The sequence below is a fragment of the Phyllostomus discolor genome, chromosome 5 (genome assembly GCF_004126475.2).
Source record: "Phyllostomus discolor isolate MPI-MPIP mPhyDis1 chromosome 5, mPhyDis1.pri.v3, whole genome shotgun sequence".
NCBI lineage: Eukaryota > Metazoa > Chordata > Mammalia > Chiroptera > Phyllostomidae > Phyllostomus > Phyllostomus discolor.
The window spans coordinates 83,025,333-83,044,060 of record NC_040907.2 but is presented as its reverse complement, the minus strand read 5'-3'; the positions used below and the strand labels follow the sequence as shown (position 1 = coordinate 83,044,060).

The 18,728-nt window shown below is 40.7% G+C and overlaps 1 protein-coding gene across 4 annotated transcripts in view; it reads left to right on the top strand.

Annotated features, from left to right (window-relative positions):
- The first annotated feature begins 1,792 nt into the window (after positions 1 to 1,792).
- The window catches only part of PHACTR1 (phosphatase and actin regulator 1), a 297,087-nt gene continuing 280,151 nt past the window's right edge, over positions 1,793 to 18,728 (top strand). The window contains exon 1 of one of the 4 annotated variants that reach the window (XM_036026498.1): positions 1,793 to 2,177. The gene's annotated coding sequence lies outside the window, so the exon portion shown is untranslated. Of the gene's footprint in view, positions 2,178 to 2,376; positions 2,645 to 18,728 lie in introns of those variants that run through there. The other 3 variants (XM_036026497.1, XM_036026496.1, XM_036026499.1) reach the window with 3 other exon arrangements.

Below are 18,728 nucleotides of genomic sequence, written 5' to 3'. Positions count from 1 at the left end.
AATTTCACCAGGGTTTTTTCTTTTTTTAATGCAACTATCAGAAAATTTAAAATTATACGTGTGGCTCACATTGTATTTCTATTGGTCTAGGAAATTCAAGTTTTGCAATGTCAGTATTTGATGACTGTATATAGGCCAAGGTTGTATTTTGTATTATTGCTTTTCTTCCTATTACTGAGGAAGGTCTCAACACTTGATGTTTTCTAATATCTTCTACTATCCTTATATCATTAAGAAAGTAGTTGCCATAGCAACTGCCACAACACATTGTATTTACTACACTTGGAGGGAAAGATTATAAACAGTCTTTCAGTCAGGTTTACACATTTATAATTTTTTATGTGTATCTGGGTCTTCCTTTGCAAAGCAGAGCACTGAAACTAGGAGACGTGACTTCTAATGTCTGCCTGTTCTGCTGGCTTCCTTGGGTTGGTATGAAGACAATAGTAACTATCTCGCATCCCTTCAGTGGGATATGTGGATAGTTGCAAAGTATTTTGAAAGTTATTCTTAGGGCTCTGTATCAATCTAATGTCACACTGGTTAATGCAGTAATGGCACCTAATACTGCTTACAATGCTGGAGACAGGCAGGAAGGACCAGGTAGTTTCCTTTGGTGGATATGGGGGCGGGGAATGCAGAAGAAAGAAAGGGGGTCAGACTGGGAAAAAACAAAAGAAGGTTGATGGGTATTCGCATTTGTTCCCACAGATTTCAGTAGTCTTCTTTGACACTTCCCATATTCAGCCACAAGGCTCCACTGGCTGGGAGCCCCAGAGCCCAGAGCCCCCTCTGCATACAGTTCCTGGCTCTGATGCGGAAAAGTGAACAGGCTGGCATTTTTCATGTTGATCATCATGTTTCACAATGCTTTAAATCTTATGCTCATTTATGCCATCTAAGTGTCTGCAAGGGCCTGTCATTCATGGATCAATGCTGTTTTAACATGCTTGTCCCTCAGTATACATCATTTGGACAGATATGGCAGAAGCTGAGACAGTGAAGTTGGGAGAGACTTAATTCTTATTACCTTCACCCAGGACAGTGGTGACTTCAAAATATCCCCATGAATTGGCTTTAGGGATTTCAATGTGCTTAAATTAGAGGCTGGAGGCTTGCCCTTTAAGAGGTGTTTGCATAGCAGGTATGCAGTTTTTAGTTGGATGTTATGCATGTTTGAGGTAGTTGGAGAGGGTTAATGGGGACCCAGGTCAGAGTAGAGGGGTTGGCTAAAGACCCCTCCATCCAAGCTACCCCTTTGGCATTTCACAGTACTTAGATGTACAGCAAAAGTAATAAATAGTCTATGTGTTAGATTTTGTTGGCACATGTGTTTGTAAATCAATGTGAGGCTTTTCAACTAATGATGTACACTATCATTTGAAAATTCGTTCAGTGATTTGTCTGACCTATGGACAGTCACCCTAAAAGAAAATCAAGAAACTGCTAAATTACATCATGAGATGTTACATCTTGAGAAACCCCTGCTAACTCAGCACTAGCATTTAGGAGGTCTTCAACTCCAAAAGAATCAAACCAAAGGGAAATGAAAACACACTGCAAAAATTCAACATTTCCCCTCCAAGTTTCAAGAAAGATTAACTGTCATTGTTTGCATTTCTTTTGTTTTTGTTTATGTTTGAGTGTCTCCCTTTCTGCCTCTCCCTCCACTCAGGTGGAGCAGGGAGGGGCGGGGAAGGGAGAAGGGGAGTGTGGCTTTCTGATCAGAACTCAAATAGCACAGTTTGAATTATATAATGGAGCTGCTGTGAGTCAGGTGACAGGCTCACTGAGTAATTCCCTGCAGAAGGAGACAAACTGCATGTTAAAAAGCTCAACAAATACTCCAAAAAGAAAAAGAAAAAAATAAAGGAAGGAAGGAAGAAAAAGCAACCCAGGCTTTGAGTTAGATACTTCCAAGCTGCAGTTTCCTCTGACTCCTCTCTAGGCTGAAACAGCTGTGGGGGCGGGTTGGCAGACTCCGAAGAGTCTGAGGACTTGCAGAGGCTACAGAGGGCCAAGTGCAGGTCGGGGGTCTGCTTTGGATCATCTGCTTACTTTCTGTTTCATTTCGAAAATGTTCCCTGCTTCCGAATCTGATTGCCTCCAAGGTCAAGTAAATCGCATGACTCCTTGGAGACTCCAGCCAGGCTTTTAAGAACTGAGGTTTTGTGGAGGTAAGCAGGGTTCCGTTTTCGCAGGCTGGGGGCTGCTGCCTGGGAGTGGTCTGGGTGTGTGCAGGGAGGGCCAGCAGGAGTCTGCCAACTTGTTCTGGAATCTGAATGAGCCTGGAGAAACCATCTGAAAAGGGGGTTTCAGTTAGGAAAGGGACAAATGGACCCTTCCTGCCTAGATGGGTGGCCACCCAATCCATGATGAGTTGTTGACTCCTTCCCTGCCCCACTCCATCCTGGGTAGGAGCTGGCAGCAGTCAGGGAATTGGCACGGGCTGGCTGGGGCGGGAAGGGAGGCGCAGGGGCTGCCTGGCACCGAAGGCTGTATGGGCGTGTGTAGCATGTGTATTTCAGAGCCCACACTTGAGGAGACTGTTGCTCAGTCTAAGAAAGCAGTTTTTGGAGAGCCAGAAAACAGAGCCAGGGAGGGGGCTCTGTGTGTGAGCAGAGAGCTTTGGGAAATCTGTAAGGTAGGCATTTGAGACTTAAATAATTTTATTGCTTTTTGTGTGTTTGTTAATTGGATCTGTATTGGTTTTATATTTTGATCGGTTTGGGGAATTTTTCCTTTATGGAGTTGCCAGTGTTAGCGGGTTTGTTTTTACAATCCTGGTGTAGGTTCCTAGGATGTGCTGGAATTCACTGGTGCTGTGCAGCTGCCTGGAAGTCAGAGGAGGTGGATAGGGAAATGGTGGTGTTTTTCCGATCAGGAAGATTTGCTTGCAAATCTCACTGGAATGGAGACTTGCTGGGAGTCCTGGACACCCACTGAGGCAGGTAGCTGAGTAACCTCTGGAAGTTTCTGACTTAAAGAGGCAGGAAAGGAAAAATCAAATCAGCAATTTATAGTCTGGGGGAGGTGGGCATGGGGAAAAGTTGTTGATAAAAAAATAAAGAAAGATAACTGGAAAAATGAAAGGATTAAATAAAGGAATAGGTTTGGTGGGATTCCATCCCAGACTGTAGCATTTTAAGATAAAATTCAGCATGGAGATAAAAGTCAATATGGGAGCTATTAACAGCTCACTGGGCATGAATAAGAAGTGCTACAATGGGTCTCTCTCTCTCTTTTTTTTTTAACGGACTCCTAGACAACCTGAGAAATAGGCAAGGCTTTAGTTTGCCAGAGTTTATTTTAGTTGCTATTCCTTTCTGGCCACATGAGGTGCTCTAAACAAAATATGGTGATACTAGAAATAGGCCCAGAATGAGACAGTCAAGTGTTCACTGCCCCTTACTCCTTCCCTGCCTTACTCCCGTTTTGGAGTGAATTATATGAGTTCAATATGTCTAATATAAACAGCTCTGTAGAGTGGTACAATTATCACTGCAGGGGATATTTAGATATGAGAATAAAAATGATCTTGAGTCAGTGGTTCTTGTCTTTGAAAGCACGGACCACATTTGGAAATTGAAAAGTCTACTATGGCCTCATCACCCTCATCTCTTCTGATGCTCAACAAACAAAACTAAACAATGACCACAGAGCCACAAAGCATGGCATAATGAGATTTCTAATTAAAGTACACATTTGAAATATATAGTATGATACTATAAATACTCATAATATTAGAGAACACCTTATGGAGCCCCTTTTGCAGGCCATGAAATTCCTTCAGAAAGCACTGCTTAAATAATATCAGCACAATGAATCCCTTTTATCCAGATTTCCTTCCACCGAAACTTGCTGGAAAGCTGCATTTCTGCACTTCAGTAATGCGATGAGGTCTGAGGTTCATAAGAATGACCACCGTACACTACAAGATCCATAAGTGTCTTCTAAATAACAGAGATTGCAGATGCTCTGAATAGTTTGGAGCACACTGCCTCATACTCCCATTCTCTGGAATGTGGTAATCTTCCTAAATCATGCTGCCCACATTGTCCACCCCAAGAACTAGGACTTGTGATCTTACAAAGGATTCTTGCATTACTTTCCATCTGAGGGACAGTCTTGGAAAATGCAGTTGTTTAGATGTCCATTCCTGGGGCAGTTCGATAGTTTATGGGACACCTGATCAGCAGATATGAAATAAGACAAATTGTGAAAATCCAGTCCTCATAGTAATACAGATACCTTGGTTAAAAGCATAAATCTTTATATTCAACTGACTTGAGTTTGCATTTCCATTCTGCCACCTAGTCAGTGAGTGACACTGGAGGCAAGTTTCCTGATCTTTCTGAGGGTTGGTTTCTTTATCTGTAAAATTGGATAGTAACAGTACTAACCTCATAGATCATATAGGAAGTAAGTAAAATACTGTATGAATAGAACAGCACATAGTACAGTGTCTGGTATAACTAGCACCTAATACATGTGCCTGCTATTATTATTGTTATTTATGGGACCCAGTGACCACAAAATACTTGAAATACCAGTCATTTATTTTCCTTTTACTCTACCAGAGGGTAAAGAATAAGTTGTGCAAATTCAGATCAACATGTGTGATCATCAAAATGTTCTGAAATTAAGTCATGAGCATCTCTGTTATGCTTTATGAGGAGACATCATTGTCCCTATATTTTGGATAGAAGAGGTCATTGAACTGGTTTAAGCCACAAGACATCAGTAGCAGCAGCAGGTTGGGGAATATGTGTCTGCAGACTCCCTGCCCCCTGACCCCTGGATCACGCTGCTCCTGTTGACCCTGCTGGGAAACCATACCAGGGCTGGCCCAACAAAAACAGAGTCGCCTTTGTCTCCAGAGAGCCTCAAACACCTTCTCACGGATGTAGTCTTGGTTTGGCAGGCTTGGTTTCTCCTATTTCAGCCCGGCTATAAGTTGTAGCTCCGAATCTGCTGGGCTCAGGCTGCAGGTGTTTGTTTGCCCGCTTGGCCAGCTCATGCTGACGGGTGAGTGTGGTCATGACATCCAGTTCCAAGCTTCTGCTGGACAGCATAGTGTCTGCTACCTTTGCCTAGCCTCGTAAGGACTGCATTTTTATTTTCTCCTTGTAGTCTCCTAACATGACAACTTCATTCATCCCATAAAGCAAACTCCCAACCATTGACAGTAAGTCCTCACTTGATGTTATCCATAGATTCTCTGACTTTAAGCAAAACAACGTATAACAAAGCCAGTTTTACTAGAGGCTTGTTGATATAAATAAGAATTAAGTTCCTATGGCATCTCATCAATGTTATAATGAAATGATGTTGAACTAAATAATGTTATTTGAGGACCTGCTCTAATATAAAGACGAAGACACTCATATAATTAACCTAAAAGGCAAAAAGGCAAAAAGTCAAAAAGCCTTTACTTTTTTATATTACTCTATCAGTAATGTAGCCTCCTGTGTGCAGAATCCACAGTTACAGGGCAGGGGCTAAGAAAAGGAATTTCATAAAAGGTTTTCCAGGTAGAGCCTAGGCTTATCAAGGAAACTAACTGAGTCAAAAGTCCTTCCTGGGACTGGTCATCCAATGGCAGACTGACAAATAGTGGAGTGCCTTCTTCTAAGAAACCCACCACAAGGAGAGCACCGACGTCTAAAATTATAAGAAACAGAAAAAAACCCTCAAATTATTGGGAAAAAAAGACACACAATTCAAAAATAAAGAAGCAAATTTGGAAATGCAAAAACACCCTAAACTTGGAAATATGTATGATAAAGCTTAAGGAGAAAGAAAAAGGAAAGAACTTAGAAACAGCAGGGAGAGTGGGAATGAAAGTCTTAGCTATAAGTTCAGTACTATTCCCTGTGCAAATCATTCAGTTGAGTCCATTTCCTCATTTATAAAATGATTAAAATATTCTCGCCCTGCTCCCAGGATTACTGAAAGGAACAAATGAGATACTGTGTCAAATCTGAAGAGATGACAAGAGCCTTAGATGACAAGAACTTTAGATTATGCCCCTCAACAATGTTGGGAACATGATCTGCACCTCGAACTGTCAAACAGGCATTAATAACTACATAGGATTAAAGGAAATTGACCCCCCAAAAGCAAGAAGGAATGTGTGTATTACTAAGAAACAGGATTTTCTTTTTCATGATAGGGATGAAAATCACTTTGGATAAGTCATAGCTAATGATTAGTTTGCTAGGGTTGCCATAACAAAACACCATGACATGGGGCCTTAAACAACAGAAATTTGTTTTCTTATGGCTCTGGAGTCTGGAAGTCCAAGGTCAAGGTGTCTGCAGAGTGGGTTCCCCCTGTGGTCTCTTTCATTGGCTTGTGATACCCTCCATCTCACCCTGTCCTCATGTGCTCTTTCCTCCGAGTGTGCACATCCCTGGTGTCTCTTCCTCTTGTTATAAAAACACCTGTCCTATTGGATTAGGGACCCAGCATCAGACCTTGTTTAACTTTGATTACCTTCTTATAGGCCCTATCTTCAATACTGTCATATTTTAAGGGACTAGGGGTAGTGGCTTCAATGTAAGAATTTTGGGAAAGCACAATTCAGCACATACCTTCTATTTATTAAGCTCATGAAAAGATACATTCTTGTTTTAAGAATTTATCGGGTCTGGAAAGAAAAATAATATTGCCAAACTGCCATGGCAATATTACTAACAAATGATTGAAGGTATCCTGGTAGGCCTGGTCCAAGATTCAAGAGAAACTTGGTTTCCTGGCATATTTCAACTAAGAGGGAAAGTGAGGAACTTTTGTTTTGACTTTTATCTGGGTATTCTGTCAAAGAATTAGCAGACTAACCTTAGCAAGGTTGCATCTCCTTGGTGACAGCTATTCTTGAAGGATGGATTTAATTAACATGGTTTGGAGGTCAAAAGGATCATGGAATTTCATTGGCTAATTTCCCACTTCCTTTCAATATTCTGTCTCTTAAAGGAGGTGGAGGATTGACCCTATCATCTGGGTCCCTGCCATGTTTGGCATGACCATACATGCTTTTCACCATGTCTTCAGACTGTTCCAAACTCTTCCTGTTCTTGTGCAGTATGAACAGTGGCATTCAGTGACATGGTTACCAGAAATATGCACACATGTACACACATGAGCACACACCTTTATTTATTCCTGAAACAAAATTTGTGGGAAGAGAGGAAGACGACTGGTAAGTGATATTTATGTATCACTTTCTAAATTTTGGATCTTTGATTTCAGAGAGAGAGATACAAGGTCCAGCCTGTGGCTGAGATGTCCCCACAAATACGGGAAGCAGAGGGGAACCGGCACCTACACTAAATTCACAGACATGAAAGGCATGAAAGAGAAAGTGACAACGGGAGGAGCAGGTGAATGCAGTTGTACACAGAGAAGGGCCAGCATGCTTGCTGCCTTCCCCGGCCCCTCCCTGCTTGCAGTTGCGCCTGTAGGCGGACCATTTGAGTTCCCGTAGGGACATCCCAGCTCCCTGTAGCAGTCTGGATGCTAGGTCCAAACAGAAAACATGGCGACCTCATGCAAGCTAAGATTGTGCCTTGATTTTCTTTTTAAAACAACTGATGGCGGTAAAGAAATTATATTGGGAGGAACAATTGAAGAAGTACATATTTACTAACTTTAAAATACCCTGTCATGCCCTTTTTTATCACAAATAAGATATGCCTCCAATGAATAAGAGGAAAAAATCAGTTCCCCAGGCCTCATGATCCTACATTCTAATCCTTCTTCTGGTGCAGTTTCACTACAAATAAGAACACGCTCCCTTACTGGCAGATGGTTTTCCCCTTAGGATGTCAAACTCATTTTCACCAGGGGCCACACCAGCCTCGTGGTTGCCTTCAAAGGGCCAAATGTAATTTTTGGACTGTATAAATGTAACTACTCCTTAATAGTTAAGTAAGATCTCGGCACTTCTGCCAGGTGGAAACAAGGTGCCGGGCTGGATAAAACAAGGTGGAGGCCAGATTCGGACCGTGGGCCTTGTGTTTGCCTCCTGTGCTAAGACCAGGGCCCATGTCAGAGGAAGGAAGTGTGATGGGTTATTGGGATAAATTAGTTTGCCCAAACTTCAAGCTATTTGCACGCAATGTTCTCCCCAAATGTCAAATGCTCCTGTTTGGGTTAATAGAAAGAGGCTTTGGGGAAAAAAAACTGTGATGTAGTTTGAAATATGTCAGGGACTGTATTATTTCACCCTGGTTTGCAGGTTCATGACTCGCCCCCCACCCCACAAAAAAACCTGCTTCTTGTTTCAGCTCTCATACTGTAAGCAAGTACATATTTTGCACTCTATTTAGTCTCATGTTTTTTCGTATTTTTTTTTGCTTTTTTTGGTGATGTTGCTGTTTAAGATCCTCCCCAGGTGTAGTGCTGGATTGCTACCTAGTGTTCCCCTGCACAGGAAGGCTGTCATGTGCTTTGTGGAGAAAGTATGTGTGAGATAAGCTTCATTCAGGCCTGAGTTAAAGCACTGTTGGCTGTGAGTTTGAGGGTAATGAGTCAATCATGTATATTAAATAAGCTGTCTTTAAGCAGAAACACACATTAGACAAAGCATAAATTGATCAGTTGATGAAAATATTGTGATCTGATTTTCAGGAACCTAATCCTATATTCCCATAGGAGCAATGAATGGTTCAGTGTTTACTAATTGAGTTCACAATAACTTCATAGAACAGGATGGCTGTGAATATGGAGAATACTCTAGATATTTCCTTTCACAGGGAGGTTAACTAAGGCTGGAAGAGATGAGGAACTTTCCCAAGGCTACACAGCAGGCATAAACCCAGTCTGCCAGCCTGGAGTGTTACAATGCAATTGACATAGTAATGACAGAACAAGGACCTGGACCAGGTGATGGCAATGAAGATGAAGACTAGGGGTAAGGCGGTAAACTACAAGGGGCTTAGCAAGTTGAATCAACAGGTCTTGGCCACTGAGGGCAGAGAGGAGGAAGGGGTCCAGGAGGACTCTGAAGTAGTGTGGAGGCAGGTGATAAACTAGTGGAATCAGGAAGTTTGCAGGGAGAGTAAGCCACAAGTCCGGCAGGGATAAGAATGGGGCTACAGGACAGAAGTGCCAACTGTTTTGTTTTGAGCACTCACTGTATTACTGTGCTGTGGAGAGGCTCTTGCTAAATAATCTCATTGAATCCTCACAGCAGCCCTATGAGATAGGGTTGTTCATGGAGACACTAGTTGTAAACAACAGAACAAGGAATTTAAACCCAAGCAGAGTGACCCTGGGGGTTATAATGAAAGTGAGAAATTTGGGGGTTTGAGATCTTGGAGGAAGAGAAGCATTAATTGTAGTGATACCCTATCTTGTTCTCTCCTTACACCACACATTTTCCTACCTTTATGCTTTTGTTTAAATTCTTTGCTCCCACAGGAATGTTGCTCTTCTCTCCTAGGCTTTGGGTTTTTTGTTTCATTTTGTTCTGTTTTGTTGTTGATGTGGCAAGGGGGTGGTTAAGGTTATGTGGTAGCTGCAGAAATTGTCATGGTAGGTTGTGTTATGCGGTGCCGCCGTTTAATAACAAAGGGTAAGCATTTCAAAGTTTTCTAGAATGTAATACATGTTGCTTAAAGGAATTGTTCTCATAACCACCCTTGAATTTCACATTAATATAGCTGTGGTTTATTTACAGGCACACTCATTAATAGAGAAATGCATGATTATGCTATTTGTGTATTTGATTTGGATCACCTGGCATAAAAAGACTTGGTCTTCATTTTGCTTTTTCTCTGATATCAAGTATCTTCTTCCAGTACCTTTGAACTATATTTTAAAGATATGAAGTTTCTCTTTGACTTTCCCAAATGTGTATTGCTAAAACTTACTTGCCTATTTCCTAGACAGGTTAAGAAATTAGGTATTCCCCTAATACTTAGGTATTAGGGTTATTCCCACAGCACTCCCACTGTGCCTGGGGACAGAGGGAGTTTGTCTAGAAAGTGCCAGAGCTGTTTATTATGTTCAAAAACATGTTAACAATGTGTAATAGGAAAAACCTCCTATATCAGAATTTTGAGCTCCTCCTTTCTTTTTAAAACACCCCTCCAAGATGTCCACCGGGTAAGCATGCTTTCTGACTGCACAGAAGATGCGCTCCAGAGCTGTAACACTCCATCAAAACACCTCTGCCTGCAGAGTTCAAATGCTAGAAATTGCCAGAGCGGTTAGCTTAATCTCTGTAAGTAAGTGCAAGGGAGTTCACCTACAAGGGAACTTCTATTCTTTGCAATAACCCAAGTTTGAAACCCTTTCTTTATAAATCAGAAAGAAACCTCTTGACCTGTTTGAGACCAAAAGAGAGTTGTGATGCAGCTGGCAAGTGTAGTATCTATGCAGGGAACTGAAACTCTCAGATGAAGAGTTTTTCTGTGTTTGTGTAGAGAGCTGGGAACTTAAAAACAAAAGCTAAGGACAAAAAAAACATAATACAATGTTAAATCTTTGTCCTCTTCATAAACTGCCTGAGTATAAGAAGGAAACTGGGAGGAGTGAAGCTGCGTTTGATTCAACAAACACAAGAAACCATCTTTCAAATATTCTGGACAGAGTAAAGTCCAAAATGTGCTTTGCAAAACCCAAGGAAAGTCATTCCATATGTTTCTGATTTATTTATAGTTTCATCATGAAAATATTGCTTTGCAAGGACTAGTTATATCCAAGAAACCTTTTATGAGCCATTTTAAAACATTTGTCCTGAAAACAGGAAGCCCTGTTTCGCCAAGAGCTAGCAGATGCCTGAGCAGAGTTTCTGGATTGGGCTGTGGGGCACAGCCCTGGACATTGGGATTTCTAAATCTGACAGAGCTGACTTTATAGTCCCATCGGGGAATCTCCGCTGTGAGTCTGTCTCTAATCACAGGAATAATAGAAATGCTTCAGGAAAAATAACCCAAGGGGAAGGTGACCACTGGCTACCATCACTTCCAATCAGATTCATTCCCTTTCATGGAATTTCAGACCCCATTCATAATATTCTGTTTGCTGAATGATACTTCAGGAAATAATATCTCTACTGAAATCATAATATTAGTATAGTATTAGTATCTGGCTTTTAGAAACCTAAGGTATAGTTTCTTGAATGAGCTTAGAAAACAGCAGCTTCAGAAGAGGCATTGTCTCTAGGAATAGAAATTTTTTCCTTTTTATTTTTGATGGTTTTTAAAATATGAACTAAAATTCTTAGAACTGAATACTTTTACAATAGCGTTAAATAAAATAATGTTTATGCTGCTTTTCTCTCACATTGTTCTTCATCAGCAGTTTTCAAAGTTCTCTGAGTCGCTTTACCTGGCAAATTGTTAGAAGTAAAAATTATCTGAGCCACCTTCACACCTACTGCTCCCAGTAGTTCTCAAATTCCAATTTATTTCAGAATCACGAGGGCTCCTTAAAACACATACTGCCAACCACATCCCTGATTTCTGATTAGGTAGGGCTGGGTATGACCCCAGAACTTGTATTTCTAACAAGTTCCCAGCTGATGCTGCTAGTACAAGGGCCCCACTTGGAAAACGACTACCCACACCCTTACTGCAGTTGCTGCAGTTGAGTGGCCAGGGAGATGGCCGCTAAAGCACAAGTGTAAGTTGAGACCATTCCAGGTGCATCTACTAAGGGTTACCTGGAGATGTGTTTCAATGATTGAAGAAAGATGCCATCTCTCAAAATTCCAGTGGACCATTATTCATGGCGAAAGAAATGAAGTAGTTTACATAATTATTAGGATTATTGCATAAATCTGAGGCTGCCACAAAGATTTAATTTATGATGTAGGAGCACCGCTAGACCAATGTATATAGAACATCCATAGTTTTTATTTTTATTTTCAAACAAGTTTTTAATCTTCACTTGAGGATATGTTTATTGACTTTATGGGGAGGGAGGGGAAGAGAGAATAAGAGAAGATGAGAGAAAGAGAGAGAAACAGCAGTTGGTTGCCTCCTGTATGCATCCCAACTGGGGGTATCAAATGTACAACCTAAGTATGTGCCCTGGCCAGGAATTGAACCCTCAGCCTTTTGGTGTATGGGACAATGCTGCAACCAACAGAACCGCCGAGCCAGGGCAACAACACCCATAATTTTTAGAGACTTTCATCAATTAGGCTGTCTAAGACTTTAAACTTATATAAAAGGAGTGACTAAACTCATCTAGTGACATGAGATTGTTCTGTCATTAAAACATAAAAGGACTTTTATTGCTTGGATTCTTCCATAAGGAATATTGGATGTACGATAGGAAAATGTCTTTGATAAGAATTGTATAACTGACACAAATGGACTGTTCTGATCCTCAAGCAAATCATGAAACTGGAGCTCAGTGAAGGCATTTCAGCAGGGTGTGCTGCTTTTTGATAATCTGACAATGCAAACAAAGAGCTTATAGAACCTTCTTTAAAAAGTGATTTGTAAACCCTCAAATGCATTAGAATCACCTGAGAATCTTGTTAATATGCAGGTTGTGATTCAGCAGGTCTGGAGTAGGGCTCAAGTTCATTTCTTTTTTTTTTTTTTTTTTTGAGAGAGTAAAGGGGGAGAGAGAAAGAAAGAAAAGAGAAAGAGAGAAAAAACACTAATTTGTTCTTCCACTTATTTATGCCTTCATTGGTTGATTCTCACATGTGTCCTGGCCAGGGATCAAATCTGAAACCTTGGCATATCAGGACAATGCTCTAACCAACTGAGCTACCCAGGGCTCAAGGTCATTTCTAACAATCTCCAAAGTGATGCTAATGCTGCTGGTCCTGGAACCACACTTGAAAAAACAAGGTTCTAAAATAGAGTTTCAGAACCTTGGGAAACCTTTTAAAAAAATTTTAGTCCTGGCTGGTGTGGCCCAGTGGATTGAGCACTGGCCTGCAAACCAAGAGGTCACCAGTTCAATTCCCAGTCAGGGCATGTCTGGGTTGCAGGCCAGGTCCCCAGCTGGGGCATGCAAGAGGCAACCGACCCATGTTTCTCTCACATATCAATGTTTCTCCCTCTCTCTTTCTCCCACCCTCCCCTCTGAAAGTAAATAAGTAGTCTTTTGACACGACCACTGACCGGCAGTGACCATGGAATGCTGCGGATGGCTCATTGAAACAGGAGAAAAACATACACAGAGACAACCAGGTTCTGCGGGGAAATAGGGACGGAATGGCCACTCTCTCTAGTGGGGAGCGCCATGGCCACCCTCCCTAGGGGAGAGCACCTCATTCTCCCACCTGAGCAGGCTTTTTATTGGGTTTGTTTGCATAAGAATTCAGGCAAAGCTCATTACTCATTGCCAGGAAGTAAGGATCAAACAATAGGTAACAAGGATGTCTGAGGGCCTAATTTGGGTCAGGGTCAAAGAGCTGTTAAAAACTTTAAGGAACAAACTTACTTCTTCCTTGGACTCTTATTCAATTGAGAGCATTTTAAACAAAGCAGGTTTCACATCATTTTACATATTCTTTCTTAGGCCTGATCACCCTGGAAACCCACCCTCTCCAGCACAGGGTGGCACCACCCTGTCATTGTTTCAGGCTTAGATAGAGCAAGGGAAGTAAGGAAGCCAAGAGATTAGATTTTCTCACAGACAATGAGGACTCAGGCTTTGTCAAAGCTGAGGGGTGAGAGTCCATCACCCCCTTTTGCTGTAGTCCCCAAAGTCCTTCCTTGGGGGCCTCCCACATGATCATGCCTGTCTTAAGTCATTTCCCCCTTGGGGAATCTTATCCATCATTGGCTAACCTACCAAGCATTGGGGGCCAGTTATGGATGAGGTAGCAGAAGCAGTGCTTCTGCCAGGGAGATAAGCCTGTCTCCTTAGTGGCTTACGGTTCCAAGGTCATTCCCTCAGCCTTAGCCTTAACGGGGGTTACAGCTTCTGATACCAGGCAGGGAGGTTCCCAACAGTCTTTTTTAAAAAAACCTCTAAATCAAATGGTGTGGTGGGACTGGGGCATAGATTGTTTTAAAGCACCCAGGTGCACAATTTATTGTGCAGCCAGCATTGAGAACCTCTGACCCGTGAAAGTGGAGTGAATATTTCTAGGATGCTGCTCTCAAAAATCACATCTCACTTGCAGTGAATTCATACTTCTTTAATAAGAGCCTTAAGTACCTCTTTCTGTGTTGCTGGTAGAAGAAAGAGGCAAATGCTTTAGATTCCAGATGTGCTGACTGACTGCAGAGTTGACATTCAGTTATGATAATTTGGCAACCTGTTTTGTATTCTCACCTCTACTGAGGGTCTCCCTGTTTACTCACATAGGCGAGCTACAGATTTAAGTATGGGTAAACCAACACTGACATTCAAAAAATGTTTAATATGTTCAAGTTCTGAAACACAAAATAAACATCAAGAGAAAAAAATGTCTTAAAAATGCTAAGAGCAGCCATGGCTGGTGTGCTCAGTGGATTGAGCACTAGCCTGCAAACCAAAAAGTTGCTGGTTGGATTCCCAGTCAGGACACATGCCTGGGTTGTGGGCCAGGTCCCCTTCCCAGTAGGGGGTGTGCAAGAGGCAACACATTGATATTTCTCTCCCTCTGTTTCTTCTTCCCTTCCCCTCTGTCTAAAAATAAATTAAAAAAAATATTTTTTAAAATGTTAAGAGCAGATGTTATAATCCACTTGTCTGCAGCATAAGTAAGTATAGTACTATTTCTGTAGAACATCTGAGTCTGCTTATAACTGTACCCCGACAGACCTTCTTGGATGAGTCACTTGCAAAGTGTACCCCTAAGTAGCTGAATGTGCTATCTGTAGTTGGGGTAATTAAATGTTGTGCACTTGTACATTAGAGAATGCCTGCCAAATACAATTATTTCAGTTTTAGCCTAGTTGAATGTGAACTTCTCTTTCTCACAATAATTAGCCAATAATTGCAGCTACTTCTTAAGGTCACTCCTAGTATCTGATGATAAAACTGTAACAACATAGAAAAGGTTGCGTCCCTGTTCATTGTGGCAGGTAGATGCAGACTCAATTTGTCTAATAACTGTATCATGTTATTATATCAAATCCAAAAGAAGTGGATTTCATAATCTACTTAAATGCACAGCACTATTTTAGAAGTTATATTTAACCCACCAAAGAGCCATTCTTATCCACCCCGTTTTCTTTGCCAGAAGTATTATGACAGACTTTGAAGAATTAAAAATTCTGATGCCATATAAATGTTTCCCATTTTATGCTATGGGTCATTCATGGTCATGAATCTAAGACTGACAAAAACTCTATTGTAAAACTTATCTTCTTAACCATATCTCCATGAGTTGCAACTGTATAGTAATAATTAGTAGAATAAATCAATACTAGAATTGATATGTCCAGGAGAGCCATGAAGAGATGGTTCTTCTATAGTTCAGTACACTATTTTGAGCCCCATTATGCTCTGCCTTGTCCCTTGGAGTGAACTTCACCCACTCATGTACCTGGGTGAGCAGTACAAACCAACCAGAGATGGAGGAGATACTTTAGGATCTCCTTTTTCTGATTTCATCTTCACTCCAACAGTAGCCTAGAACTCCTCTCTTGATCTCTTTGTGTATCATACTTTTATCAGTGTTCTCTTCAGTACTGAACTTCAGATGTTCTCACAGACTTAGGCTTGGCCATGTTGTGGCTTACAACACCCTCTACTGCCGCATTTAGAAACTTCCTGCTCAACCTTACTTCTGAGGAACCCATTCCCACTGTGACAACTTCAGCAAGGCCCATCCAGCTGTGGTTACAACAGACCAACAAGAAGCCGGGGATAAGCAAAAGGAAATGAGCCAGGCCCTCGTATTACTGAGCACACCTGTGTGGGGTGGAAAGGGGATAGGATGATCCTCCATGAACTAGGTAGCTGATGGAACCCTTTGGACTTTGGGTCCTTTCATATTCATCTCCAGAATACCAAGCCCTCACAACACTGAGTTTTAGAGTTGGAGGGTTTGGGGGAGGAAGAGTGAGTGGGGGGAGCTTTTAAATTTATACATTCTTGAAAAATCATGACTTTAAAATGCATCCTTGATATATCAGTTCACTGTAATACTGGAAGTTCTGACTAATAATACTCAGTCCCCCTCAGAGGTACTTTTTGGTAAACCTAGCTTTTTATTTTTGAGAAAAGAAAGGCTTGTAAAGTGATGACCAATAAGCTCATGGATGTCTGTTTGCTTAGTGAAATTTTCTTCTTAAATCAAGGTAAACCACATTTGAATCCATCTGAGGGAACAATGTCTAAAATCCCATCAACAGCAATCATTGGGTTGGGTTTTATAATTCTAATAGACAGAGATTGTTTCCAGCTTTTGCTGATTTATCAGATGTTTTAGAGTAGATGGGTTTTCAATAAGGAAATAAACCATAGCAAGAGGATGGAAAATGACTATAAACATTAAAAACAAAACAAGTAAGACTCTGGCCTCCTGGCTCTGTTAGTGTCATCCCCGTATGCCCAGCTTGAGGGTTCAATCCTAGGTCAGGGCATATGCAATAATCAACCAACGAATGCATAAATAAGTGGAACAACAAACCAATGTTTCTCTCCCTCCCCCCTCCCTAAAAATTAATAAAAAACAAAGAAACAATAACAAAGGATGGGCATACACAGTACCAGGCAGAAACAACAACAAGAATCACTGGACTAACCCAATCAGAAAACTTCCCTTGTGCATTCTGTTAGGGTAAGTTAGTTCTGTGGATGGCCATTCTTCAGCTGCACTGTCCAAAGTGCAGCCACATGTGGCCAGCGAGAACTTGAATTGTACCTAGTCCACATTGTCATGTGCTAAGTGTTAAACAGCACTGGATTTCAACACTTTAGCATAAAAAAATGCAAAACATCTCATTTACAATTTCTATATTGATTACATGTTGAATGATACCTTGAATAAATTGGGTTAAAGAAAATATATTTTAAAAATTAATTTCACCTGTTTTCTTTCTTTTCTTTCTTTTTTTAAAACTTTTTAAATGTAGCTACAAGAATACTTTAAATCACATTTGTGGCCCATTTTATATTTCTATTGGACAGGGCCATTCTAGAGCCTGAGGATAAAATAACAAAGTTAAACTCCTTGATAAGTACAAAAAGCAAGAAGACCATATGAAGGACTTTTTATGTGAATTTTCTTGTTTGGTTTGTTTGTATTAAAAATGGTTTTAAATTATTTTTACTTTGTTTTTCTATGTAGTTTAGTAGATAATTTCTGCACAAAGGTTAAAATATCCAGCAACAGAGATTTAGGAATGAAAGATCTTTCCCAAACTACCCCAGGTAGAAATACAGGGTTGGGCAAAAGTAAGTTTACAGTTGATCATATGGAAAATACTATAATAATTAATATATAATAATACAAGAATAAACTGTTCTTCGTATACTCACAACTTTAAACCTACTTTTGACCCACTCCGGGTTTCTCAAATTAAGTAAAATACTCCTATGTAAACCATTTAGCCATGTTTTGTACAGGAATTAGTTGAGTAAAATGAAATGCTATATAATGCTATATATTTCCTGATATATTATACATTCGTACACACACACACACCAATCAAATACCCATTAATAATTTATGTAGATGACAAATGGACCCAGGTAATCTCTGAAGTTTCAGCCTAAATTTATCTTGTCTGAAAATTGCAGAAGTCTGAATTTGTTCAAGCTGCAGAGTTTTTAAATCTATTGCATTGATAAATTTCTAAAGTACCAAGTACCACGAAAGATACTAAGGATACAATGAAGAATAAGATAGATACAGGTCCTATCACAGGGGATGCAGACAGGCAATTATCATGTAGCATGATGAATTGTGGAATGAAGAGCTAAGAAAGCAGGCTGCAAAGGCACCTAACAAGGACTTCCTGGAAAGAGCACAGTCTTGGTTGGGACCTGAAGGATGTAGAGGTTGTTCCAGGGGGAGAGACGTGGGCATAGATAGGGCTGGAGGCAGAAGATTGTAAATTGTGAAAGCTCAGAGAATTAAAAGGAATTCTGTTTTGCTGCCTATCAGGTGGGGGGATAGGAGATTGAGAAGGTGTGAATCTGGAGAGGTAGATATGGTCCAGGAAAACAGCCTATGCCTTGTATGGTTTTGTGAAATGGCCAGAAAAGGCAAATCTATAGATTAATAGTTTTGTAGCGCTAGAGTGAGAATAAGGAGTGATGGTGAATAGGCACCTGTTTTCTTTTTAGGATGTTGAAAATGTTCAAAAATTAGATCATTGGTGATGATTGTACAATTTTGTAAATATACTAAAATTCATTGAATTGTACACTTAAAACAGGAAAATTTTATGGTACATAAATATGTCTCAATAAAGCTGTTAAAATAAAAGGGCATCTAATAAATTCTGCTGAGAAGTTTTGATGCTTTCCCAGTTGAGGCAGGAAGGTAATGATGATATAGATTCAGGCACCTGCCTATTAGAGACCTCCCAGTGGCATCACACACAACTCCTGCTGTGTGAGGGTGAGGTGAAGACAACTGACCCCTATGGAGCATCTACTGTGTATAAATGCTGTGTAGACGCCTTATCTACATTATCTCATTTAAATCTCACAAACACTTACTGGTCCCATGACTTTGTCTGGATGGTTTAGTATGGTCACAATAGAGATGTAATTTTATTGGATCTGAAATATAGACATCCGCTGCGTTACCTGGGGGCAATTCAAGCTCAGGGAGGTGAAGTAACTTGCCCATAAGCACAGAC